This window comes from Pteronotus mesoamericanus, unplaced genomic scaffold (genome assembly GCF_021234165.1).
Source record: "Pteronotus mesoamericanus isolate MK-2021 breed Mesoamerican mustached bat unplaced genomic scaffold, CSHL_Meso_final contig_468, whole genome shotgun sequence".
Taxonomy (NCBI): Eukaryota; Metazoa; Chordata; class Mammalia; order Chiroptera; family Mormoopidae; genus Pteronotus; species Pteronotus mesoamericanus.
In genome coordinates, this window is record NW_026555176.1 from 265,803 (window position 1) to 292,182 (window position 26,380).

Here is a 26,380-nt window from a genome sequence, read left to right on the forward strand (position 1 = left end):
AAAAACTACAAAGAAATCCACCACCAGTTACATCTCAGTGAGACTGCAGAACACCAAAGACGAAGAAAGTACCTTAAATGCAGCCAGAGGGAAAAGAAAAGTTACCTTTCAAGCCAGAAGACAGTGGCAGAAGACCTTCAACATGCTAAAAGAATGTTAAGTCACATCTGAGAATTCTATATTTGAATATCCTTTAATAATAAGGGAAATGCAAACGTTATCTGATGAACAAAACTGGGAGAGTTTGCCACAAGCAGACCCTCAGCAAAGGACATTTTTTAGAATATGTATTTCAGACAGAAGGAGATTATAGATAGAAGATCTGAGATCAAAGAAGGAACCAAGAACAAAGGAAATGAAAATGGATTTTCTCAGTCTGCTGTTGAGGAAATAACATAGGTTTGGAGTCAGGCCTATTTATAGTCATATCTTGTTGTGGTTTCTTACCATCTGTGATACTTGATTCCAGTTATTTAATCTCTCAGAATCGTGATACACTAATCTTAAAAATTCATATAATAGTGCCATTTATGCAAGGTTTTTGTCAGTAACACAGGAGCAAACACATATAATGCTCTCAATATAGCTTCTGCATCTAGGTGTAAAATAAATGTTAATTTCTTATTGTCAAATATTAATGAATATACAAGTAACTAAGATATTGTGGACAACAAAGAATTACCCCTCTTTGCTTCAGGTGGAAGATAAAATTCTGGCACTTTTCATACTGTGGGAAACTGCACTACAGAGCTGATGTCCAGTGATTGTTTTCTTTTCATCTTTTCAGCGTCAAGCTTAAGATCTTTCAAACAAAACACTTAAGATTTCTTTATTCGAAAAACCACTGCATGTATGTACACAAGTGCCAGAGCTATATCCTAGATTCCAGTTTGACTCACAATTTTAAAAGAATTTGTGTTCACAGTTTGATGAGGTCATAAAATACACATTGGCCCATCCACAGGTTCAAAATGGCCTATCCTGCCCCTTCTCCCTAAGGCTCTCCCCCAACTAAGAGGTAGCAGCAGACAAAGATGGCTTGGCTGCAGCTCCTGAACCCCAATACCTGTGCTGGGACTCCCTTCCCAGTTCTATCCTTGGCCTTCCGTTTATTAAGGATAAAGAAGTCAAGGCAATATAAAGCTGCTAAGAAAAGTTAGCTCGGTCTCCTTTAAGTTTTCTGCCTAATTTTCATTTGGCAACCATTTGGTGGATGAGGGTGCAGGAGGACAGGTAAACCCAGAACTGATCTCTCCTTGATGGTGTCAAGGAAACAAATAGCACTAGTCCTGAAGTTCTAAGACCTGGGCTAACATTTCTTACCATGTTCTCCTCACATGTAAACTGAAGGTGATAATTAGATCATGTGTATTTGTAGAGCATTTTACAGTTTACTAAGTGTTTTCAGTTATAATTTCATTTAATATGCACAGTTGGGATGTACAATATGCAGCATAATACTCACCCCACTGCACTGCTGTAAAGATTTAAAAGCAGAGTCTGAGACTGCTGTGTACACTGAAAAGAGAGTCGGCAATGAGAAGGACCATCACCACGTGCTACAGCTGGCCATTGAGCAGTGGGGGCGGTGGGGAAGAGGGTGTGGTTAGGGGAGCCCACCTCCTTCGCAGTTGAAAATGAACGCTTATGTGGGATTCCTGGAGTAGGAGATGACCCTTGAACAATGCGGGTTTGAAGAGCAAGGTCAGTTTAAAAAATCTAAGCAAAACCTTGGCTAGGTGGCTCAGTTGGTTGGTGCCTCCCATACACCAAATGGTGCATGTTCAATTCCTGGTCAGGGCATATGCATATACCTCAGTTACAGATCTGACTGCAGCTGGGGCATGTAAGGAAGGCAACCAATCGATGTCTCTCACATCAATATTTCTCTTTCTCCCTACTACCTCTCTCTCTCTAAAAACAATCAATAAAAACATATCAATGGATAAGGATTTAAAAATCCATGTATATGTGGACCTGCACAGTTCAAACCTGTGTAGTTCAAGGGTCAGCTGTATAACTTACCCTGTTAGGAGTCTGGGCTCTGTAGTCCAAGTTCCTGCATTTGAATTTGGATTCTACACTTACTAGCTTTGTGACCTTGAGCAAGTTGCTTAGCTTTTAAGTTCCTCAGCTATCCATTAATGATGATAATGATAGTTCCATCTGGTAGCTTAGGGAGGTACCCAGTGAATGAAAGTTGACTTGAATCTACACCCAGTCAAGCTGACAGATGTTTGACCACATCTATCTGCACTTGCTGACATCATCCCCCAGCCTTCCTTATCTGTGGTTACCTCCACTCTCTACACCCCTGAGCAAATATTTGCAAAGGAAGGGCGGAAGCTCTGGATATCAGGACACACTGTGGATTGTTTCTAATGAAAACAAAGCCTCAGATCCCCACTAGATTTGCAGGTGTCTCCATGCTATTTTCAATGGAAGCAGAGCCCTGACTCCTCAGACCCCAATCAGCCCAGACCCTTCCCACTTCTGCTTAAGAGTCTTGCTTGGCAGGCTGGAGAGCTCTGGACTAGGGAACGCTAGCCGAGCCTCAATCTCCTAACGAGACCATGCAGCTCACCCTATTGGTAAAGAGTACTAAGGCCTGAGCCAAAACCCCCGTGGACCTATTATAATGACCTACAAAGCAAATGGTTAATTTAGCCCAACCTGACGAATGGATGGAAACTAACAGGCTGCAAAAAATATAAGCAACCCCCATTCAAAATGCTTTATCTTTTAAAGTACTTTCACATTGTCACTGTTTAATTCCACATTACGACATGCCAAAAAGATGTGAAGGGCGGCTATTTTATTCATTAGGCAGCTGAGGCCCACAGTGAGCAAGTGGACAAATGGAGAAGCCCTTCCTGCCAGGAGCCTATTGCTGAGCACAACTGCTCTGTCGGAGCTCTCTGGCTGATCAGTCTGTGCCCTGTCTCCCGAGCCAGGTCCCAGGAGAGCGGCATCCTGTGAGGCTAGCATCAGAACTTTCATCAGGTTGGCATTTGCATTCAGATGGAGCAGGGCAGGAGGACATGAGGCATTACTTAGTCACTCAGCTTGTGTCCTAGCCCAGAACAAGAAAACATTCTCAGGAGCACTCATTTGGCCCAATCAGCCTGGAGTTCACAGGCTAACTGCTACCAGCAGTGGACTGGACATGTATGTTCTCTGGGTGGGGGGCAAGAGAGTCAGCTGTCACAATCACTGTACTAGTTAACATCTCTTTCTAATGTGCTTCTGGGCCAGCCCAGCCTGGGATCCTTGGCAGGCTGCAAACAGTATGTGACGGTGGCATAGAGAGCAAAGAAGTCAGACACCCAGGCAGGCAGGGGCAGGGAGAATGAGACTGACTGTTGTTACCAGGCCTCCAACATGGTAAACTGGGAAAAGGTGCCTTTGGACCTATAACCAGGGCTGAAAAGAAATCAGGCAGCAGACATGAAAGAATTCAATGGTGGGCCTATTGTTCAGAGTTATCACCTGGGCTTCTGTTTTGGTTGGCTTTCCTGGTGAATAACTTTGTATGAAGAGGGTGAATCTCTGAGGTTGGCCATGCCTGCTTCCACTCCACAGCCCCGCAGCACCTTCCACAGGGTTCTAAATTCCATATCCACCCTAATGGAGCACGGTCCACATGACACACATTCAGATCATAGAAACTTCCCAGAGTAGACAATCATATGTCCAGGCAGGATCAGCTGTGCTTGATTCTACAGGACATTCCTGTCTGCATTGAAGAGGAGGATCAAAGGCCAGAATCACATCCTGTCTCCTCACATCTTTTAGATGGTAAACTAAGTTGGTGAAGGCCAGTATGGAAGGAGGTAACCCTTAGAAATGTTGCTAGGTTAGAAGCATGACTTATGGCATGGATAAGACTTCATTGATTTAATTTCCATGCAGTCCGGTCCTCAGACATGGTCTATTAAAATGAACTTAAGGACCCTCATGAAACCTTCCTCCCAGAACTTCCTGTCACTACCTATCTTCTGAATTCTGCCATGCTAAAAGGCCCAGCTCCTACCTACACTGACCTACTTAAACGTTCCCCATAGCTCATTTCTTTCTAGAGCACATAACCATCTGTCATGGTCCCTTGGCAACAGTTACGCACGCATCAAAAGAGGTATTATATAGCCTTCGCTCTTTCTCCCAGAACAATGCACTGTGCAGAGTAGGTCCTCAATAAGTATCTGTTGATCCATTTTGGTTTTTGAGGGTATTTTTTTTTTTTTTGGTCTTTGCCATTGATACTCAATAAAACTACATTGATTTATCCCTAAAGTATCAGAAAATTCAGATGTGGTATGTGGTATAATATGATTGCTATTCAGTACAAATTAGAGCTTTTTATTCTATTTCTAACTCCAGTAAATGGGGTTTGTGTGTTTAAAAATTTTTTTTGTTTGCAATGTGTGATTACATAATGAAGGCCTAGTAATTTTTTTTTCATTAGCATTCATTTCACTTAGCAGTTCCTTTTTGTGTCTTTGTTTCTAATTCAAGCCGTGGTTCAATGCACTAAAATTGCATTCCTTAAAAAGAAGCCCTATAGCAGACTCTTTTTTCGAAAATTATAGTTGGCCCCACCCCTCTCTTTCTGATTGGCCTGTGCCTGAGGCAGCTCACTTAATTTGGGGCCAGGGGATTCTGCTCCCATTTCACAGGTGTGTTAACAGAGCTCTGTTATCAAGCAGACCCCACAATCCAGGGGCTCAGCCCTTTGTAGGGAGCCAGTCTGGTACAGAGGGATCCATGGCACGGATGAAGTGTCGGTGATATAGGTGTCTATAGAACTCAATTTTTTTAGACTCTCTGAGCCTCAGTTTTCTCATCTATAAAATGGAAATGTTAAGTCCTAAATTAGAAACAGTGCCTGGCACATGGTGGTACTCAATTATTAATATCTTATTATGCATGGGACCCATGCGGAAGTCTGTTGGGTGCTGACTTCATTCCCAGAGTTAAGCTACATCTACTGAAGCTGGAACCCCAAGCCCCAAAGACAAACCCTAAAAATCTTAGTACGGGTTGACAAAGCAGGGGCCAGTGTAGTCTATAGAGAGGGTAATGACAAGCCACAAAATGTGCCAGGGAGATGCACTGCAGAAGATTAAAATGCTAGAAAGAATGCCTGCTGGAGAAATAGGAAATAGACTTAGCCATTTGCAGCCAGGACAACCACACCTTAGGAATAACCTACTTTGCCCTGAGTCAATGCAGTCAAGCTACAGCAAGACTGCAAGAGGGACAGAAAAGCACATGATCATGACCAAGAACAGATACAGCAACCAGGCCCCTGCTGGCCAGAGAAAATTGAACATTTCTCTGCCTGGAGAAGGACCCATGGTCAAGGCTAAACTTGCACTTCTACAGTACATGTGTAACTAGTTAAAAAGCTTAACTGAGCATTTTGGTAAACTCCTTTAGCAGTTAGTTTATCTATTGTATTTAATAAGCTATTTTCAAGCAAAATCTTCATGACTAAAGGGTCCAAGTAAGAATCCTATGGAAGAGGGTTCATATAGTATATACCCAAATCCATGCAGATCCTAGAAACCTTCTGGAGTAGATACCAGTGTGTGAGGCAGGGCTGGCTGTGCTTGATTCTATACAATGACTTGTCCATCCAGATGAATGTTGTGGAAGGATCAGAGAGTCCAGAATCAAGTCCAGGCTCTGAAATTACTATGGCTTTGGGAATGTTACATTTCTGATGTGGCTTCCTCACCGGGAAGGGGTGGATGATAATAACCACCTTATAGGACCATTGGGAGGAATGTACAAAGTGCTGCATAAAGTGCTTAGCAGACTCACAGACGCTTCTTTGGCTGAAGCAGAGAATTAAAACTCCGGAAGGTAACAAGAAACAGAAACAGAAAGGTGGCCCAAGCAGAGAGGGCCTCTGATGGTGAGGCCACTGTGCCTAGGGATGCTGAGACAGAGCAAGACCGTGGCGATCTTTGGAGCCAGGGTTCATGCCAAACCCCATTAGAAGGGAAGATAAGAAAGAGCTCTGGAGACAGTGGTGGCAGCTGCACCACACTGTGAATGTTCTTAATGTCCCTGAACTGTACACTTAAAAATGGTTAAAATTGTAAATTTTGTCATGTATATTTTACTGCAATAAAAAAAGACCAAGTTACAAAAAAGTTCAGAGACAAAACAACACCCCAAAACCCAACTCTCAGGCAACTTTAGACACTAAAACAAATAGTGTACAGGAGAGTTGGAATTGCCTTCTATTTGTGGGCTTGTCCAGGGAAGGCAGGGCTGGTACGCCAAGGCCCCATAGTGAAGGCACGGATCTCCATGGCACGGAGCAGATGCTTAACCAGGATGTCCATTTAACTCAAGCTCACAGAAGATGCGAAAACCAGAAGCCACCACAACCATGGCACCAGAGAAAGATCTTGAGATTCTTATGCAGGTCAATTCACCTTTCCAGATGGTATCTCCCAATAGTAATTTCTGAATATAATTCAGATGAAAAAATGAAACTTCAAGGACCTCCTCTTCTCCCCCTTAATGTTCCCATCTGGGGACGGTGGTGCTGCTGTCCTGTTTAGAAAACCCTTACCTTTGGGCGGAAAGTCTCTAACTTTCACTCCTGCACAAGTTATAGAAAGAGTAGCTTTGCCCAGGCTGGAGTGGCTCAGTGGATCGAGCACTGGCCTGTGAACCTAAAAGACGTTGGTTTGATTCCCAGGGCACATGCTGCGTTGTGGGCCAGTTGCCCAGTGGGGGATGTATGAGAGGCAACCACACATTGATGTTTCTCTCCTTCTCTTTCTCCGTCCCTTCCCCTCTATCTAAAAATAAATAAATAAAATCTTTTTTTTTTTTAAAGAAAAGAGTAGCTTTGACAATCCACCTCCTCCTTCTCCACAGAAAAACAAACCCTGGCTGAAGACTCTGGCCAGTGTCTCTAACCCCCTTCACCATGACCTCTCTGACCTCATTCATGTCCCCAGAAGGGCATGCCAGCCTGGTACTTCCATACCAAGGGAGTAAAGAACTGTCCCTGTGAGTCAGGGACCAGTGACTGCAAATGCCCGTGGCCTGGGTCTGACCACATTGAATGCCCAGCAGCATTTCCCAGCTGATCATCCCCCACTTCCCTAGAAAGCCCCTGGACACTGGACAGAGTGAGCTGGTGACCCAGACCACTAGGGGAGCCTCCAAGCAGGAGGACCCCCTTGCCATCCACCAACACGCTTCATACACTGTGCTCTGTGACGTGTCACAGGCCCCACCCTTGATGCATCCTCTCTCCTCTCTGCCTGCCCAGAGTCTGCCTATTCTTCTACATCCAGCTCAAATCCCACCTCTTCTGTGAAGCTACAAGAAATACCCTTGACTCTGCTTGTCTATAAACTCCAACAGCATTGGTAATCTTTTCAGCTCATCCCTCTGGCTGGAGGGACCACACCCTCTCTTCTTAAACCAGATGCCCTGGGACCCTGAGCTGGCACAGTAAGCACTGATGCTAATTAGGGGAGAGAGCCCGTCCCCGCCCTCTGGGGAGTTTCGGTATAAGACTGGCGTGCTGGCAAGGACCAACAAGGGAAAGGAGGACCCCAGACTATAGGACTCAGGAGCAAACTCTCAACAGATCAAGCTACCCTGACTGACAAGACCAGGTGAGCCTTCACCAGGGTGCCTTTTCACACCAATGTGCTCACCTGAGAAGGACTGGCAGGTAATTATTCCCATTTCCCTGGAAGGGGAAGAAACTTAGATTTAGAGGGTGAAGCCTGAAGACACGTGACCAGTTACAGAATCGGACCCTGACCTCAGTATTTGGAGGGGCAGGCTGAGGAATAGTTGAGGACATGCCCCTGGGGCCAGGCTGCCTGAGTTCAAGTTCCAGCTCAGCCTCTTAACAGCTGTATGAACTTCAGCAAGTTACTCTACCTCTAGGGGTCTCATCCATAAAATGGGGAGAATGATAATAATAGTACAATACTCATCCCACAAGGCTGTAATACGGATTGAGTTTCTCTGTGCCAAGCTCTCAGCCATGCCTGGCACAGTCTGTGCATCCGGCCTCAAGATGCAGTGGGAAGAGAGTCCCTGAAGTTCTGTGTGTGATCAGGGTGGGGCTGCAGGCAGTAAATCTGCCTCCACATGTCACCACCAACCCGACCTTGCACACCAGTGTGGAGGGTGTGCACTGATGTGTATTCAGTGTGGCAAAGCTGCATGCATTTACCAGGAGAACTCGGGCCAGCTGCAAATCCTGGAGCCTAACACTGAGCAATTGCTCAAGTAAATAAAGTGAAATAAACTAATCACCCAGGGAACAGGAGACATTCCTCTTGTCTGCACTGGTAATTGAGCAATTGTAGCCACCTTCTTACTTCCCCAGTGCTACTCTGAGGTTAAAAGGGAGCCTGGCCAGAAATGCAAATGTAGTCTGTGGGGTGGGGGGGGTCCCAGAGCTGTCCCATCAGGTCTTGGTACGCCCACAGCATGTGTGCTAAGTCTCACCCTTCTCACCTTTCCCCAAAGCCCAGTGGGGCACAGAACTGCACAGACCCAGCAGAGCGCCAAGAGCTAAGAGCCGAGGGCTAGGTGCTGAGCCAATCCAGCCCCACTGCCGGAGGTCTCTTGCATAAGGCACAGTTCCCTCCCTCTCACAAGTTCTCCACCGAGCCACACACTTTTTCCAGCCCTGGGCAGGGCACCTCTACTCTGTGTGTGTGGGGTCTTCGGCACAGGTTCAGTGGGAACAGAGGCCCTTGGACTCCCAACCACGTGTGAAAACTGTTTGCTCCAACCTCCATGTATCTCCTAGAAAGGCCTGGAGCACCACCCAGGGTCCGGCTCTGCCCCTGTACATGCCTCCATTGGCCAGCCCATCCCAGAAGTGTCAACAAGCAGGCCAGGTGAGAAAGCCCTGCTGGCGTTCAGAGAAAGCCAGGGCTGGGAGCCAAAACAAAATGATGAAGGGAACACAGTCTCCACCAGAAGAATCTGTCACAAAACAAAATTCTATATTCCTCAAGCTAGGAGTGACTCTGCATAGAAGTTTGTCCATCAGGCAGCGATGCCTCAAGTCACCCCAGGTAGATGAGGGCCTTCAGGAGTCCATTCTCCAAAATGGCCTGCCTTCAGGAGGATCTTCCTAGGTTCAACACAGTCCATATGTTCACAGTGACTTAATCTGAAAGGGCAGAGTGGGTCCCAGGCAAGAATGAATCAGACCTGAGGCCAAGGCTGGTTTGAATAAGGTGCAGCACCTTAACCTCAACCACAAACTCATTTTTCATGCCGATGAAGTCATGCTAAATTGGCCATTGAGAGCAGCTTCCAGTGGGAAACAAAGACCCAAAAGGTCACTGCTGAGTCCTGGAAGAGGGCAATTGTGTGGGGGGCCACCTCAGTGCCATGCTGAAGGCATGGGCACTGGCATAGCCCAACTGCCTGGGTTCAAATCCTGCTTCTTCTATTTATTGGCCAGATGATGAATGGGCATGATATTTTCTTCTCTGTTCCTCTATTAATTTTTCTATAAAATGGGGATGATAGCAGGTGCCTACTAGGTTAGGTTGCGGTGAGTCTTCAACAAGCAAACACATGTCTGGCACTTAATGTACACAAGGTATTGGTTGTCCTGAGGATGACCAGTGTGCCAGGACATCCTGGCTTATGTCTGTTGTCTCAGCATCATTATTAATGCTCTCCCTTTCACTCTCAAAGGTGAATGGGTTACACAATAAATTCTAAGGCTGACTGGCTCTTGTCCTTTTTTCTGTCCACCTGGTTATATCCCTGTTTCGTGCTGCCTCTCTTGAATATTGGGGAGCCAGGTTCCCAAAGCATATATCTCTGGGATAGTTCTGCCCATGCTACTGAGATGTCTGTGCCATGCACTCAGTTTTCCCTTTTTCCCTTCACTTTGTTGCCTCTCCCTGTCCTTTCCCTCCTCCCACAGCCATCTTCCCTCTCTGGGTCTTCCCTGTCAGCGGCCTAGGAAGCCAGGAGTGCACACAGGGTAGCTTTTGTGCACTGACCGTGCACACTTGGGTGGGACCCTTTCTGGCTCTCTAACTAAACCATGCCTTACCAAATTTCTCTTAGAGAAAGGAAACAATCTGAGATATCAAAGAAATTACCTGGCCATTAGATGGATCTGTAGAAATAATGTGGCATTTGGGGTATATGTGTGTGAATTTGTGTTGTTTGAGATGGGGGGAAAAAAAGGGAATAAGAGCTTGAAATGGTCCATCACATGCTGGAACCTATCTATAAAAACTGCCCCCAGAGCTATTTTATGGGAGAGGCTGGAGGCTGCTCTCCAAGCAGCTGCCTCCCCACACACAGAGGCGAGAGCAAAACGGGGGAGTCAGGAGCCTGAGAGTCTGGTCCCTTCTCTGACACTCACTAACCACTGGTGAAAGACCATGATGTTCTGAAGCCCCAGTTTCCCCATCTATAAAGCAGGGCACACTTGTCCCTAGATCACTGGGTGCTATGATATTGTAAGAGGCCCTGGCCCTGTTCTTAGGCTCTTGAAACTACACTTGTGGAATTTCACAACAGTCTGCAACTACATCTTTAGGGCCTGCCTAGCCCTTGACAGAGGTCGAACAGAGGAGGGAACCAAACCTGGGACAATATGATAACCTGACCTAACTCTAGCCCAACGAGTCCCCTCTGCACTGAGACAGAATACGAATTGTTCAGATGGGAGAAAAGCAAGCAAGTGATGTGAATTCAGTGACTGACTTGCCACTTCCCGGGGGATCCCCCACCGACCTCCCTCAGCACTACTTCTGCCAGCTGCCTTCCAGCATCGCAGCAGCCTACAGGCTCGGAGAGCATGCTCAGTTCATTCACAGGAAGGAGGCTGGAGGCAGGGGATGCAAAACCGATGGCCACTGCAGCCCCTGTCCCTGTGCAGGATGCCATCACAGGCTCCCCCCTCTCCAATCACCCACCAAACCTGACCCCACTCCTGCCCAGTACTGGAACCCAAGTCTCCATCTTCATGGTCTCCTCCTCTTCTCTGGCCTCTGACATTTATTCAGCTACCAGACTGGAACTATTCCATGTCTCTGGGTGCAAATCCCTGCCCCGGCACTTATTTGCTCTGTGACCTTGGACAAGTTGTTTAGCCTCTGACTCTCAGTCTCCTCCTCTACACAATTTGTAGAAATAGTAATCTCCTCTTAGGCTGCTGGGAGGATTAAATGAAATCATGTGTGACAATGTCATACCATGGGCCCTGGCTCAATGCTTCCCCTGACACACATCCCTTTTAGCAACATCTCTGGTCGCGCGCCCCCCTCTCCATTTCCAACAGCCCTGTTCAGCCACACGTGGTCACTGCACCATTCTCCTTCCCAGGTTCTCCTCCCACAGCTTTCTTCACTGTTAGTGCATCCCAAATATTTCTCCAAACACCAAGTTCGTCTGCACCCAGACCCAGGAACACCATTTCTCTTCCTATCAAAATACCCCCAGGCTTAATAATGAAATTCAAGTCCCCTAATCTAATGCTCTAGGCCTTCCACCATTCCTTAAAATTTCAACTGTCTGCTCCCAACCAACATTCTTCACCACATCTCCACTACATTTTCCCTTGTCCCTAGACACCTCCCACCTCCATGACTCTGCTCAGGTGTCCCTCCCCGAGAAATGTCCCAACCCAGCCACTTTCTCAAGGCACAGCCTAAGTGCCACCTCCAGAATGCCATCCTGATCACTCCTTCCAGAAGTGACCTCCCTCCTCCAAAGTCCCCTAGACTCATGGCATTCATCACTGTTACAGCAGAGTACTGAGAGGTGAGGAGACCACAGGTCATCTGTGAAGCGTCCCAGTTATCATCCAAAAATATGCAGAGTAGCTCTTACAGGCAAACACTACCCAAAGAGGTCATGCATGGTGATTTTGCCTAAAAAGGGACATGAACCCCAACTCCTCAGTCTAAAATTCTGATTCTAAACGGAGTAAGCTGCGCCTATTCCATATCCCTATGCCCATATCCTTGATAAAAAGATTCTCTACTATGGGTGGCTTCTTTCAGAGACACAGAACTCACTACCTCATGAGTCAGGTTCTTCCTATGAAACTCTATCACTCCTGGGGACTTCCACCCATGGGCTCTTTCTGCCCTCTGGAGTAACCCTAAGCTAATTCATTTGGGATTCCTGGTATCCTCCTCAGAGCCAAACACAGGGCAGGTCCAAACAAGGTCTTTGTAAGTGGACAGATATATGGATTTAAAGGGCCCTCCTACATGCTCAGGTATATTCACCACATCCCCGTGCATACATACACACACATACACACATGCACACGCAGACACACTCACACACATGAGCCAGAGTCAGCAAGGCCGGCTGAGTCATGCCCAGACCACAGCACCAGTGGGGCCAGGGAGGAAGTGCAGCCCCGGCAGCAGCCTGTTTCCGGACCTTCTTCCTTTGTTCTGGGAGGCTCTCTCTCTCTTTCTGACTTTCTGACTTTGTCTCTCCCAGGTCTTTGTTTCTACACATGCAACAGCTGTACTGCTGTCCTGACCCACGTGGCAAGAGTTCCTAGCTGCACTGACCTCCAAGTGAGGAGTTCCGGTTTCTGGACTTGTGATCCTGGGCCAGTCACTTCACTCTGCAAAACGAAGAGGCTGGATTGGCCAAAGGATTTCTGAAGTCCCTTCCAGATCTTAGCCCTCCTCCATTCCCTCTCAGGGTTCTCAGGGCCAGGGCTCTCTAAGGGAAGGGAGCAGGGGCCAGGCCGGGCCTGGGGACAGGGGTCGGGGCCCCAGCTGGTTCCGTCTGGAGTGCACAGTCTCCAGCCGGCCCTCCCAGAAACCCCATGTGCTGCACACACACGGCCACTTGGCTGCCGCGGGGGAAAAGCAGGCAGGAAGCGCCGTTCTCCTGCCTGCTTTCGGGCACAGGGGGCTGGGAAGACGCCCACCCCGATAGTCCTCCACCGTACCTCGGGATTCACCGCCTTCTCTCCTAGCTGCCAACGCCACCGCCTGGCTCACAGCTGTCAGGTAGCGCGGGCTGCTCCGCCTGACTCCGCGCCCGGAACCCCGCGGGCTGGACTGGCCGCCTGCGGCGCAGAAGTGGAGGCGGCGCCCTGAAGCCCGCGCTGCCAGCCGCCACCCCCTGGGCGCCCTCCGGAATCTGCACGCGCCGCGCAGTGGGGTCCGGGCCGAAGGGAGGAGACCTCAGGTGGTCAGGGAACCTGGGAGGCGAGGGCGGGGCTGCAGCTGACTTAGCCTACCTAACTGGTTGGGCTGTCTTGGTCTCTCTGTTCCCGAGTTCCCCTAGGCCCCTTGCCCTGCCTCCAGAATGTTAACAGGTTGCAGAGCCCGGCATTTCTTCAATGGAGGGGAATCGGTCTGGAACCTTGAGGGCCCACTGGAGAGAGGTATGGGTAGACATCCCAGAACCTGCAATGTCCAAGCCCACTCCAGATGTTAACTCTGGGGATTTTGTCCTTCTTACACTTTTCTGTCTCTTCTATTCTTCTGTTGGCATGAATGCTTGTATAATAAAAAGCATCCAATACATATGTTTAATAAAGTTTTAAACAAATCTCCAAAGGTCTTCCAAAGCAGTCAGGCTGAAGAATAGCTCACAACCTGCTACACAAGGCCCTTCATGTCCACTGTCTGGCCACAAACTTTCCAGCTTCACCCTGTGTCCCCCAGACACACTTGCAGCCTGCTCTAGGAACACAGGCCGCTGCCAAATACCAGCTGCTGGGAGTTCTTGCTTTGCCTGGAATGCCCTTCTTCTTTCTTGTCTGCCTGTTGAAATACTACTCATCCATCCAGACCCAACCGAAATGTCCCCTTCTTCACGAATCCTTCCCCAGGCACTGGCCCCCAAAGAAAGGCCCAGCTCCCTTGGTGAACCCGCATTTTCATGCTGGTATATAGTACATTAGACCCCCTTCCTCTCCCTCTTCCTTTCCTCATCCCTCTGCACTAAGCCCTATTCCTGGAGGAACGGAAATAAACACCGTAAGCAGCTGACATAAACCTATGTGGGGTCCTTTCCTCTCCTTGAATCCCAAGCAGCTACCAGTCCACAACCTCCCTCAACCCCACCCACCTCAGGAGAAGGGTTGCACCAGGCCCCTCCTCCCACCGGCCCCTCCTCCCACCAGAGTTTCAGGAGGCTGTCTACCTCCCCAGCCTTCCTTGTAGTGCCCCAGCCCTACGCATTGGTCTTTTCCGTTCCTGTTCTGGGGTACATTTGCTTATGTTGGTCCCAAGGTCAGGCTGCTGCTCAAACACACAAGTTTGAGGTCTGGCCTTCTAGGTAGCAAAACTGGAGAGCTTGCCTTCTCTCAGCGCTGTGTGAGGGAAGGAGTTCCTTTCCTATCAGAAGCTGAGAAATGGAAAACATCTTAGAGATTATCTAATGCAAAACCTACCCACTCCCATTTTACAGAGGGAAAAACTGAGGCCGGAGAAGTCAAGTGGCATCAGAGGTATCTACCATCATTACTGTTATTAAATATTAGTAATACTGTTATCTTGCAGGGTTAGATTGTCTTTCTCTCCTACAGCAATTCCACATGTCGGGGCTAGTTTACCCCTCACAGTCCCATGGAGGATTATGATATTTGTGGTTAAGTACTCACTTTGAAGGTGCTCCAAACTGTCAGCTATGATCTTGGCAAGTAACTGAACTTTTCTTCATATGCAAATGTGGGTAGTAACAGTCCCTGCATCATAGGGTTGCTCTAAGCATCTAAGTGAGTGTGTATCTTTAAAGGGTTTATAACAGTGGCTGGTACATAAAAATGCCAAATGTGTTTGCTCCTTTTGATGTTTTTGTTATTATTAGATGTGTTATTTCACAGGTGAGGTAAAGAAAGTTGGCAAGGCTGAGACTCATCCAAGGCATGACTGTTGCTACGGGCTGGCTGTTTCACCGAATGCCATGCATTTTGTCTCTGACACCATTCTGCTTCCTGTCTGATCCCATCATTAGACGGGCACCACTCCACTGTCTCCAGCTCTAAATACACCTGCCTCACAGGGTGGAAAAGCAGCTGTCCTTTAGGCCAGAAATCTTCAACCTTTTGCATCTCATGGCACACATAAACTAATTACTAAAATCCTGTGGCACATCAAAAAATATGTATATTTTGCCATTCCGACAAAAAAGTAGGCATAATTCTGATTCATTCACACTGGATGGCTATTACTGTGATGGCTGTTTTCGCTTTTTTTAACTGACAATCTAAGGGAAGAGAGGTTAGTGCCCCTGACTAAATAGTCAAGTATTGCATGTTTTAAAAATCTTGTGGCACCCTGGTTGAAAATCGCTGCTTTAGGCTATCTCACGACACCTAGACATTTTATGCTACAAACACTTAACGTATCTTTTAGGTTTTATGGTGACATCTTTGATGTACCTTGAGCCTTCCTTCAGTATCACAGAATCACTGCATGTAAGAGCCGAAAGGTCAGCTGTGCCTCACTCACTCTCCACCCACAGCAGAGAAGAAGAGGTGGGCAAAGGTGATTCTTCTCCTGTATGGATACAGGAAACTGAGGCAGGGCAGGCACTCCTGGATGGCCCCACCCTAGGTAGGCAGCCTGAAGCTGAGCGAAGATAAGGATCTCTACTTCCTCTTTCCTTAGGACCCCATGACTCCTAATCCAGAGTTGCTGGAGAAACACAAACTCATTCATAGAAAGAGTATTTACTGAGCAACCACAAGGTGATGAACAAAAACTTAGGCAGGGCCAGCTTCCTAGGCTCTAACACATGCAGTTGAACACTAGAAGAGCCTCATGCTTGGTTTAATGCCCTGCTGTCGCCTTCTTGAAATTCTTTATAATTTTTGAACAATGGGCCCAGCATTTTTATTTCACACTAGGTACTGCCAGTTGTACAGCTGGTTCTGCACCTAGGTCTTCCCCAGAGCTCTTGGGTTTCTAAGGAGTCAGCCAGGGGACTGATGGTTGCTGTGACAGAGGCAGGGGAGCTGTGGAGTACAGGGCATGAACTCGGCCTGCACTCAGCTCTCTCGGGCCACCTTCCCCGGCTACGTTAGCCTACCATGCCACCAGCTGCTTGCCACAGTGCTCTCTGCTGGGATAACCGCCTTGGTTAGGCACTGAAGTCCCAAATAGCTGCTGCAAGCCCCAAGACCTGGCAGACCACTGCTATGTCTTGGAATGACAAGGAATTGTGTGTCATCGGAGCCCTAAGCCTTCCTGATGTCCCCCACCCACACCTCACATTTCACCCAGACTTGCACTGGCCTTTGGTTCCTCTGCCTTTCCAGGCCCAGCTGACATCAGGAAAAGGGTAAATAAAGTCATCCTCACTGAAAAGCAAGTGGCAGATAAAACCAAATGGACTCTTCATCCAAAGGGCACTCGGATTTCATTAGGGACATTTTTGTATTCTCCTGGCCCGCATGCCTGACCTGTAATAGGCATCTAATTCATGATAGCTGAGTATGAAGGATAAATGTCTACGAATGATGCCTGGAATAAGCAATTTGAAGTTCACTGGCTCAAGAAGAGGGGATTTATTGTGTTTCATTTTGTTTTCATTTTTTTTTTGTTTTGTTTTGTTTTGTTTTGGAATAATGCTGGAAGCCTCAACGCAATGGTTTGGAAGTGAATGGGAAGTAAGGGAATGGAGGAGTAGGAGGGACCACTCTCAAGGAGATTGGCTGGGGAGGGGGCAGGGGAAGGAGGTAGTATTGGAACTAAAGGAAGAAGACAAGCACAGAGGAGCCTTGAAAATGTTTGTAGATTAAGGTCAAGAATCTGATGGAGAGAGAAGGAACAGGGAGTGAGGAGGGTCAAAGGTCCTGGGTTGAGAAGAAGCAAGAAGGCCCTGACCAGTGTGGCTCAGTAGGTTGGTCATCATTCTGCAAAGCAAAAGGTTGCCGGTTCAATTCCTTGTGGCTAGGGCACATGCCTGGGTTTCAGGTTCAGTTCCTGGAAGAGGAGGAGGAAGATAAAGATGAGTGAGTATGAAGAACAAGGCATGGGAGGAATATAGAAGGAGTTCTTAGATTGTGGGCCCTGTTTTCTCTATGACACAAGGAAATAGGTAACAGCTACAGTATCTAGGTAGACAAGTGGGGTGGATAGCATTTAGACACTTGTGCTGTGAGTTGCTGCCTCTCTGAGGGGGGTGATGGGAGCCACCCAATAGGGGAGAATAGCAAGTGGGCTTGGAGGGTGCAGAGACCCTTGCAGGAGATATACTTCCTGAATCACCTTTATACTTGGTGGCACCCTTCCTCCTGGCATTTCTGACTGGGTTTTCTTGCTTACACGCTGCTCTCAACTGTAATTGAAGGCCAGTTTCTCTTGCATGATTCTCCCAGGGGAACAGTAAAAATATTCATTGTTCCAGTACAGGAATTCCTCTGCTGTCCCTTCTTCCTTTTCATGAGTGGCTCCGATTACAGAGTTTCCAACAGGTGGAGGCCAAAAAAACAAACAGGCCTTTCAATATTGACTCTCCCAGGCTCCATCCAGCTAGCAGCATCTGCCCCACCTCCCAGAGCCTCACCAGCAAAGGCCAAATCAAACACTGCCCGGGGCTAAAGGGCTGGCGCTCAGCTCTGGAGGGAGATGGCTCTGTAGCCTTACCTGTTGTCTTTCTCCTCCTTGCACATGCTGACTTGGGTGGGAAGAAAGCATTTTTTTATGAGATCACAGGGGCCAATTACAAGCTCATAGCTGTTATTGAAAAATAAGGCTAGAATGTAGGAGAAATAAGGCCTCCTTGAGAATATTTATGAAAGCCATGAACTTCTATGGGATACACAGACCTGGAGTCCTTCAGAAGCAGGACAAGGCAGAGCAATGACCTACTCTCACTCCCGCAGCAACAACGGACTTCACCGTTCAGATGGAGTCATAGAGTTATGGAGCTGGAAGAGACTGAAAGTCATAGAGGCATATGTTACAGATGAGGCAACTATGGTTGAGGGTGATAGGTGTAGTGATGTAACTACTTTTGGCCTTAAAGGCAGGATTTAAGTCCATCCCTACATCCCTACAAGTGGCCTCTGAGAGACCAAGTACTACATACCGCATTGTAAAGGATATTGTTTTTTCTGAATCCCGTGTTTATAGAGCAGAGAAAGAAAAGGCTCCATAAAACCAAGGAAGTATCCTAAAGGACAGTAGAAACTGTATCATAACTTTCGCTAAAAAAAAATAATAAATAAAAATTTGAAGACTCTACAATGAGTATGTGTTGCCCAAAAAGTAAAGGAAAATAGAGGTAAAGTCAGCTCCTCTGGGAAAGTTGAAACTAACATTTTGTATCTACTATTGTCCTATTAATAGAATAGTTAAGAAAGGAATTTTGCATTGTCAGGCATGCTTACATGTATACATAAGACACAACCACAGCACCCTGGCTATCAATGTAATAAATAAGGAAAGAGGAAACACAGGAAAGAAAAACAGAGGGTAATATAAGCCTAGAGTTTGGGGGACCAAACGAGCTCCCGAGAGTGGTGAGAACAAAGGGAAGCCGCTGCCTGTCACATCATGGGAGGGCTCCATACTTTTTTATTCTTCTACCATCAAAAGTTCATCAAGAAACACCACCACTTTTGAAAGTTGCTTTGTTTTGGTAAAAAAAATTTTATTTTTTTTAAGCTGCTGTTTGTTCTCAACCAATAATAGATTTTAGACATCAAAAATTATACTAGCTGGAAATTTGGAATTTGAGAAGGTAAAAGTTAAATAATCTATTTAAAAAATATACAGCCATCTCTTGACCCATTAGAAAACAAAAATAATCAAAGCAGCAACTGCATAACATTATTTTTAAGACAAAAGTCCAGAGGCTATAAAATAGCTAATTGAATAGAAATAAAATATCAGAATTATAACAGGATTTTGCTACTGATTCAAGAAGCTGTAAGTCCTCCTAAGTCTGTGGCTTCCTCTGTAATGCCTCTTGCCTGCCATCGTCTCCTTTCCTAATTCATCACCTAGCTCAGGCTTCATCACCTCTCTCAGGACTGCTACCCTGACCTTCTATTCTTAGTCTCTGCTTTACCCAAAGCACCCTCCACATGACTGCCAGAAAAGATATATGTAAAGCACTGCTCTAGACATGTCCTTTCCCTGTGCAGAAAAACGTGCCATGAATACCCCTTCTGTGTTTTCTGAATACAAGCCAAAAAACTTCTTAACTATCTAGAAGAATTTGAATTATGGGCCTTGCCTATAATAAGAGATTATCAGAGCTAACCTTTTTACCTATCTATAGGGCAGGGCAAACAACTAATTACTAAACATATGTTCTCCCTACAATGACCTTCTGAAGCCCCAAGGTGCCTAACCTCATGCCTAGTTCATAATAATATATATACCATACTTTTCCTTTCTGTCTTGGAACCTCTTGTGTATGCAGCGTCTCTGACTTTCTCAAGTATGTGGGGTTCCTGTGCACACAAAATTAAATTTGAGTTTCTCTTGTCAATCTGTCTTATATTGATTTGAATATTTGGCGAGCCAGGAGAACCAGGGGAGGAAAAGGGGAATTTTTTCTCCTTCCCTACACTTACCTGTAAACTGTAGTTAAGGGCAGGACCTACCTGGTAAGGTTGTTGTAAGAAGTAAATGAGATGATTCAGGTAAAAACAAAAACAAAAACCAAAAAAACAAACAAAAAAAAACAACCCACTTTGTACTGTGCCTGGTATTAAGTCAGGGCCCAAAATGTTAGGATGAGAGAGAGGGAGAGAGGCAGGGAGGGGTGAGAAAGAAGAAGGGAGAAGAGGGAAGTGGAGGAGGGAAGAGGAGGGGATGGGAGAGGAGGGGAAGAGAGGCCAAACCTTCCTTTTCTACTGGAGTCAAAGGACCATTGCATCATCTTAGATGGACACACACACACAACCTTCCTTGAAGATAAAATTTTATGTAAAAATGACATCAAGATTATGGAAAGGATAAACTCAATTCATCTTTTTAGGTCCACTGTGTTAATTTATTAGCTGAGTTCTGAATTCTATTAGAAACTTAACATTTTCAAGATGGAAGTAGCTTTAGAAATCGCCCTGTCCAATCCCCATTGCTTTTCTGCTAAGGAAACTGAAAAGGGAAGAGCTAGTCAGTAGCAGAATCCAGACTGGAAAAATTTCCCCCAGAGCTTTTACTCTCCTTGCATATCACCTTCCCAGGCTTGAGAAAGACACTATGAAAACCTGATGCTCACAGAGTCTAATTCCCAGCATGAGCATGTTAAAAGGTCGATAAGCCATTTTTATTTCCCCAAAAAGCAACCATAATTCTTGGTTGAAACCACAGTAAACAACCATTTCAGCTATCAGTAAATTCACTGGAGGCATGCAATATATTGAGAAGTGTTTGTTTATGAAAACTACTGAATATTGAATAAGGTTGGCACCAACATGTGGTCTTCTTGCCTGGAGCTGTCCCCATCCCATGCACTCTGTTGTTTTCTAGCTCAGTCAGAGCAGGTTGTAAAAACCAACAGCTTGTTATCATTGGTAGAGTGGTCTGACTTAATCTGGAGTATCATCAGTTCATATGGTGATCTCAGAAGCAAGTGGACAGAGAGGGCCAGCACCTCTGCTTCCTGAAATTGCAGAGCAAACGATAGACTGGGGAGTACCTAGGAATTTAACAGGTAATTAATTCAAGGAGATGAAGCAGACATGGGAAGATAGATACACTCTCACATTTCATGGGTTGTCCAAGGTTGTGTGCACGTGCTGCAGAGACTGGAGCAGCCCAACCTACCCACATATCCTTGGCCAGTGGAGCCTACCTACACATACAGCAAGATGCAAGGGCTCGTTGGAAATTAGAAGCCCGGGTAGACATAAAAACCAAAGCTTCCCATTTGAATGTGCTCCCCATCTCACTCATAAGTCTATCAGCAAGAAGTAGAGACCTTACTGGCTCAAGGTGTTTGAACACAATCTCTGGCTAGTCTTCAGATGAACACTAATCCAGGCAGACATGAGGGTTACTATAGGAAGCTAGGCTTAAGAACAAAAGGTAAGAAAAACAAGAACATAGACATTTTGTGGATGCACATTTCAGAAGAGGTAGACATTATGGGTTTAGTCTATGCAAACAAACACACAAAACAACAACACTAGGGGAAAATTAGGATACATAGTGGCTAAATGCACTATGTACAATATCCAGTTTTCAAAAAAGAAATTATAAGACAAGGAAAGCAACAGATAGGATGACTACATTCAGAAAAAAAAACAATTAGTCAATAGAAACCATCTCTGTGTGTCCCTAAAATGTTAGATGAAACAATGGAGGCCATAAGGCAGTGCAATGACATAGTAAAAGTGCTGAAAAATATCTGTCAATCAAGAATTCTATATCCAGCAAAATCATCCTTCCCAAATGAAGGCAAAGTGAAGATGTTCCCTGATGATCAAAGACCAAGACAATGTTTTGCTACCAGCCACAGCTTATATGAAGTACTAAAGCAAGTCCTTTAGGCTGAAAGGAAAGTGGCACCAGATGATACTCAAATCCACAATAAGAATGAAGAGTTCCAGAAATGGTAAATATTTGGGTAAATATAAGGGAATCTATAAATATATTTTCTCATTTTTTTCTCCTAATTTTGTTAAAAGCCATAAAGTTATATAAAGCAAAAATTATAACAGTGTATTGTTGAGTATATAATATATGCAGAAATAGCTATGATGATAATGGAACAGAGTATCCCAGCTCTGGCCAAGATGGAGGCATAGGTAGATGTGCTTTGCCTCCTTGCACAACCAAAAGTGTAACAACCAATTTAAAAACAAAAAACAACCAGAACTGCCAGAAATCAAACTGTATAGAAGTTCAACAACCAAGAAGTTAAAGAAGAAATATTCATCCAGCCTGGTAAGTGGGGTGGAGACAGGAAGCTGGGGTGGTGAGGACACCTGGCAAGGCTGTAGCTGGCAGGCCAGGAAGGGCAAGACAGAGGCTAGTGGACTGGGCGGTCCCACATTCGCATGCAGAAAAACCAGGAGGAACAACTGGGGAGCAAGACAGACAGTGCAACCCAGGGTTTCCAGCACGGGAAACTGAAGCTTCAAAACTTCTGTCTGTAAAAATCTGTGGGGATTGCAGCAGTGGGAGAAACTGCCAGTCTCATAGAAGAGCCTACTGGAGGGGCCCATGGGATCCTAGAACATACACAAGCCCACCCACACAGGAATCAGCACCTGAAAGGGCACAATCTGCTTGTGGGAAGTGAGGGAAGTGACCAAAAGCAGGGCAAGGCCAAACAAGCAGCATTATTCCTTCTCTGACTCCTCCCTCACAGACAACCCCACAATGAGGCAAAGTGGATTTCCCCACCCTGGAGAATACCTAAGGCGCCGCCCCTTACAATGTAACAGGTGTGTCAAGACAAAGAAATATGGCCAGAATGAAAGAACAGATCAAAACTCCGGAAAAAGAACTAAGGATGAGGAGATAGCGAAACTATCAGATGTACAATTCAAAACACTGGTAATCTGGATGCTCTCAGAAATGATTGATATGGAAGTGAAATAAAGGAAGAAGTGAAGGCTATGCAAAGTGAAATAAAGAAAAATATACAGGGGACCAACAATGAAGGGAAGGAAGCTGGGACTCAAATCAACAATTTGAAACAGAGTGAAGAAATAAACATTTAATCAGAACAGAATGAAGAAATAAAAATTCAAAAAAATGAGGAGAGGCCGAAGAACCTTTGGGAGTACTTTAAATGTTCCAACATCCAAATCATAGGGGTGCCAGAAGGAGAAAAGGAAGAGCAAGAAATTGAAAACTTATTTGAACAAATAATAAAGGAAAACTTCCCCAAAGGGACTAGACATGCAAGTCCAGGAAGCTCAGAGTCCCAAAGAAGATGGACACAAGGAAGCACTCACAAAAGCACATAATTACATTACCCAAGGTTAAAGATAAGGAGAGAATCTTAAAAGCAGCAAGAGAAAAGGAGACAGTTACCTACAAAGGAGCTCCCATAAGACTATCAGCTGATTTCTCAAAAGAAACCTTGTAAGCAAGAAGGGGCAGGCAAGAAGTATTCAAAGTCATGAAAAGCAAGGACCTACATCCAAGATTACTCTCTCCAGCAAAGCTGTCATTGATAATGGAAGGGCAGGTAAAGTGCTTCCCAGATAAGGTCACGTTAAAAGAATTCATCATCACCAAGCCCTTATTCTATGAAATGTTAAAGGGACTTATCTAAGAAAAAGAAGATCAACACTATGAACAGTAAAATGACAACAAACTCACAACTATCAACAACTGAACCTAAAAAAAAAAAAAAAACAACTAAGCAAACAACTAGAACAGGAACGTAATCACAGAAATGGAGATCACATGGAGAGTTATCAGTGGGGAGGGGAGGAGGGAGAATGGGGGAACAAGGTATAGGGAATAAGAAGCATAATTGGTAGGAAAATAGACAGGGGGAAGTTAAGAATAGTATAGGAAATAGAGAAGCCAAAGAACATATATGTATGACCCATGGACATGAACTGAGGTGAGGGCATGCTGGAGCAGGGGGAGGTGAAGGGTGGAGAGGAATGAAGAGGAGAAATATGATAAAATTGTAATAGCACAATCAATAAAATATACTTAAAAAATAAGTAATGGAACAAAGAAGGGGAGAGGAAAAGATATATTGGACCCAAATTTCTAGAATTAAGTCATCATTATTCTGAATTAAATTGTGATAAGCTGAGACGCCTATTGTAATACCTAGAGCAACCACTAAGAAAGTAATTAAAAATATAACAACAAGATCAACAGAGGAATTAAAAATATTTATTTAACACAAACAAGGAAGTAATGGAGGAGAGGAATAAAAAGAGAGAAAAATAGGAAACACATAGCAAAATTGCAGATGTAAATCCAACCATATCAGTAACTATACTAAATATAAGTAGACTACTCTGATATTGTGATTTATAATAAATATTTATTTCACCTTTGTCCAGGGTTCCTGACTCAGAGTTTGCAAAACACTTGGAATTTCCTAAGTGATAAAGCAATGGAAGCATCTTTTTAAATAATATTTGGTCTCTTGTCCTCAGTTCCTGAAATTGTTTGAGTTGTGAAAGTGAAATGGGTATCTTGTTATTCATAAAAACCCCTTTCCACCACAGATGGGTTTTTGTAAATGAGGGGCTTTTTGGAAATCCTCTAAAGGTGGTGGGGCTAGTAACCAGGGAAACAGTGGTAATTAGGAGTTTAGAACTTTCAGTCCCACCCCTTCATTTCTGGGGATGAGTGTGAGGGCTGGAGATTGAATTAATCATCAATAGCCAGTGAGTTCATCAATCATGCCTGTGTGATAAAGCCTCCAAAAACACACAAAAAAAAAACCAACAAAAAAACCCAAAAGGAGGGAGGAAATCATATACAGTGAGTTTCCAGGTTGGGGAACAAGAACATTTTCATATGCAACCATGCTAGGCCCCTCCCTCCATGAGAACAGAAGTTCCTTCATTCTAGACTTCGTCCTATATATCTGTTCATTTATATCCTTTAATGTTCTTTGTAATAAACTGGTCATGTAGTGAGTAAACTTGTTTCCTGAGTTTTATGAACTGTTCTAGCAAATTAACTGAATCCAAGGAGGGGATTGTGGTAACCTCCAATTTACAGCCAATCAGTCAGAAACACAGGTGACAACCTAGACTTGTGATTGGCATCTGAGGTGAGGGCCATCTTGTGGGCTGGAGCACTTAACCTGTACAGTCTGATGCTGTCTCTGGGTATATCGTCAGGATTGAATTGAATTGCAGGACACCCATCTGGTGTTGGAGAACTGCTTGGTGATGTGGGTAAAAATCCCACACATCAGAATTAGATGCAGAATTATAACTAAACATTCCATTTTGTTGATTCAAGAGACGTCCAAACCTGTAGAGGATGTTTACGTTTATTTGAGCCAAACTGATGACAATTGCTACAAAGCAAAATCTCAGTGAATTAAAAAAATGCTCAGGAAAATGGCAGTTTTACCACTTATTATATACATTAGACTCAAAGGGGAAGACCTAGGGGGTTGCATGAAATTCATCGGTGATAGATTAGGGAGGCGGGAGAAAGCAAAGCAAAGAAGTCTCTGAAATTGTATAAAAAGTAAAATGGATAGACACATATGTGGGTATAGGATAGTTAACAAGTAACATTTACAGCACATAGAGATGGTACGTGGGAGAACGAAACAACGAGGGGTTCGGTGGTCTCATGTCCCCTGAGTGGTCTGGAGAAAGGGGATTGCTCTGTCATTCCAAAGGTATGTTATCATGAATATAAAACACACACACACACACAAACGCAAGCAATAGAGAAGCTCAGTTAAGGTTCAGATTGACTTTGGTCAAGGAAAGTACCAGCCTACGACACAACTGCCCGCCATGATTCGCCTTTAGTTAGGACGTTTAATTTCAGACCATCCTATAGGGTTACTTTCATTCTCTAAGTCTGCAAGGCCACCACACAGGCTTCCCCTGAGCTTGTCAGGTTTAATATGGGGCCCCTTTTTTTGACCACTACTTGAAAGGCACAGATTGTCATACTGAATAAAAAAGAGTGTAACCAAACTATATGCTGTCAACAAGAAAAACAACTTAAATTCAGAGAAACAAAGAGATTAAAAGTAAAAGGCGGAATCCCAGTTTCAGCTATGACATGTAAAGAGCTTAAAATTCATCACATCCATCTTTCTATGATAAAAGCTAAACAAACTGAAAATAAATGACTTTCTTAGACTCATCAGAAAATTGATGTCCCAGGGCAAAGCACCACCCTAAAATCTGGAGAGACAGGTGAGTGTAGAGAAATCACATCCTCAATCAGTTTACCCAAAGAGAAGACGCCCCTGCGGACATAACATGGTAGGAGCACTTAAATGATAATTTTGATGAATTGCTGGAGGCTGAATGTGGATTTGCTTAAGAGCAAGAAACTCCTGGAGGTGCAAATTTCATGGGCTGTATGTTCAGGCTGAGGATCCAACAAAAACTCCCTCATGTTTCAGGCGGAGGTGAGGGGAAATGTAACCATTTGTATACGTGGTCAGAGTGTTCTCTATAGGGAAAGCCTTACTGACTCCGGGTGGTGAGGGGGAGGGACGGAGAGCAGGCAGTTAGCCAACTCCAGCTTCCTGTTGTCTTCCTGTCTCACCTAAAGGAAGAAAAAAGAGGCAATGAAAAAAAATTACTTTTGGAATTCACAGCCCAGAGACTTAGGCACACTGAAAGACTAAGATTTAATCATAAGATTAAAGAATGCTTCCCTTTCCCAAAACCTCACCACCACCTCAACAGGACTCTGGTAGAATAACAGCAGATTACAGGTGAAAGAGCTGAAAAACACAAGGTCTCTAGAGGTAACTG

At 45.1% G+C, this 26,380-nt stretch overlaps 1 protein-coding gene across 1 annotated transcript in view; it reads right to left on the reverse strand.

The window, feature by feature from the left end:
- Window positions 1–13,048, reverse strand: part of CRACR2A (calcium release activated channel regulator 2A) — a 131,906-nt gene extending 118,858 nt beyond the window's left edge. The window contains exons 1-2 of the mRNA XM_054577947.1: window positions 12,962–13,048; window positions 12,573–12,628 (exon numbers count right to left, since the gene is read on the reverse strand). The gene's annotated coding sequence lies outside the window, so the exon portion shown is untranslated. The remainder of the gene's footprint in view (window positions 1–12,572; window positions 12,629–12,961) is intronic.
- Between the last annotated feature and the right edge of the window lie 13,332 nt (window positions 13,049–26,380).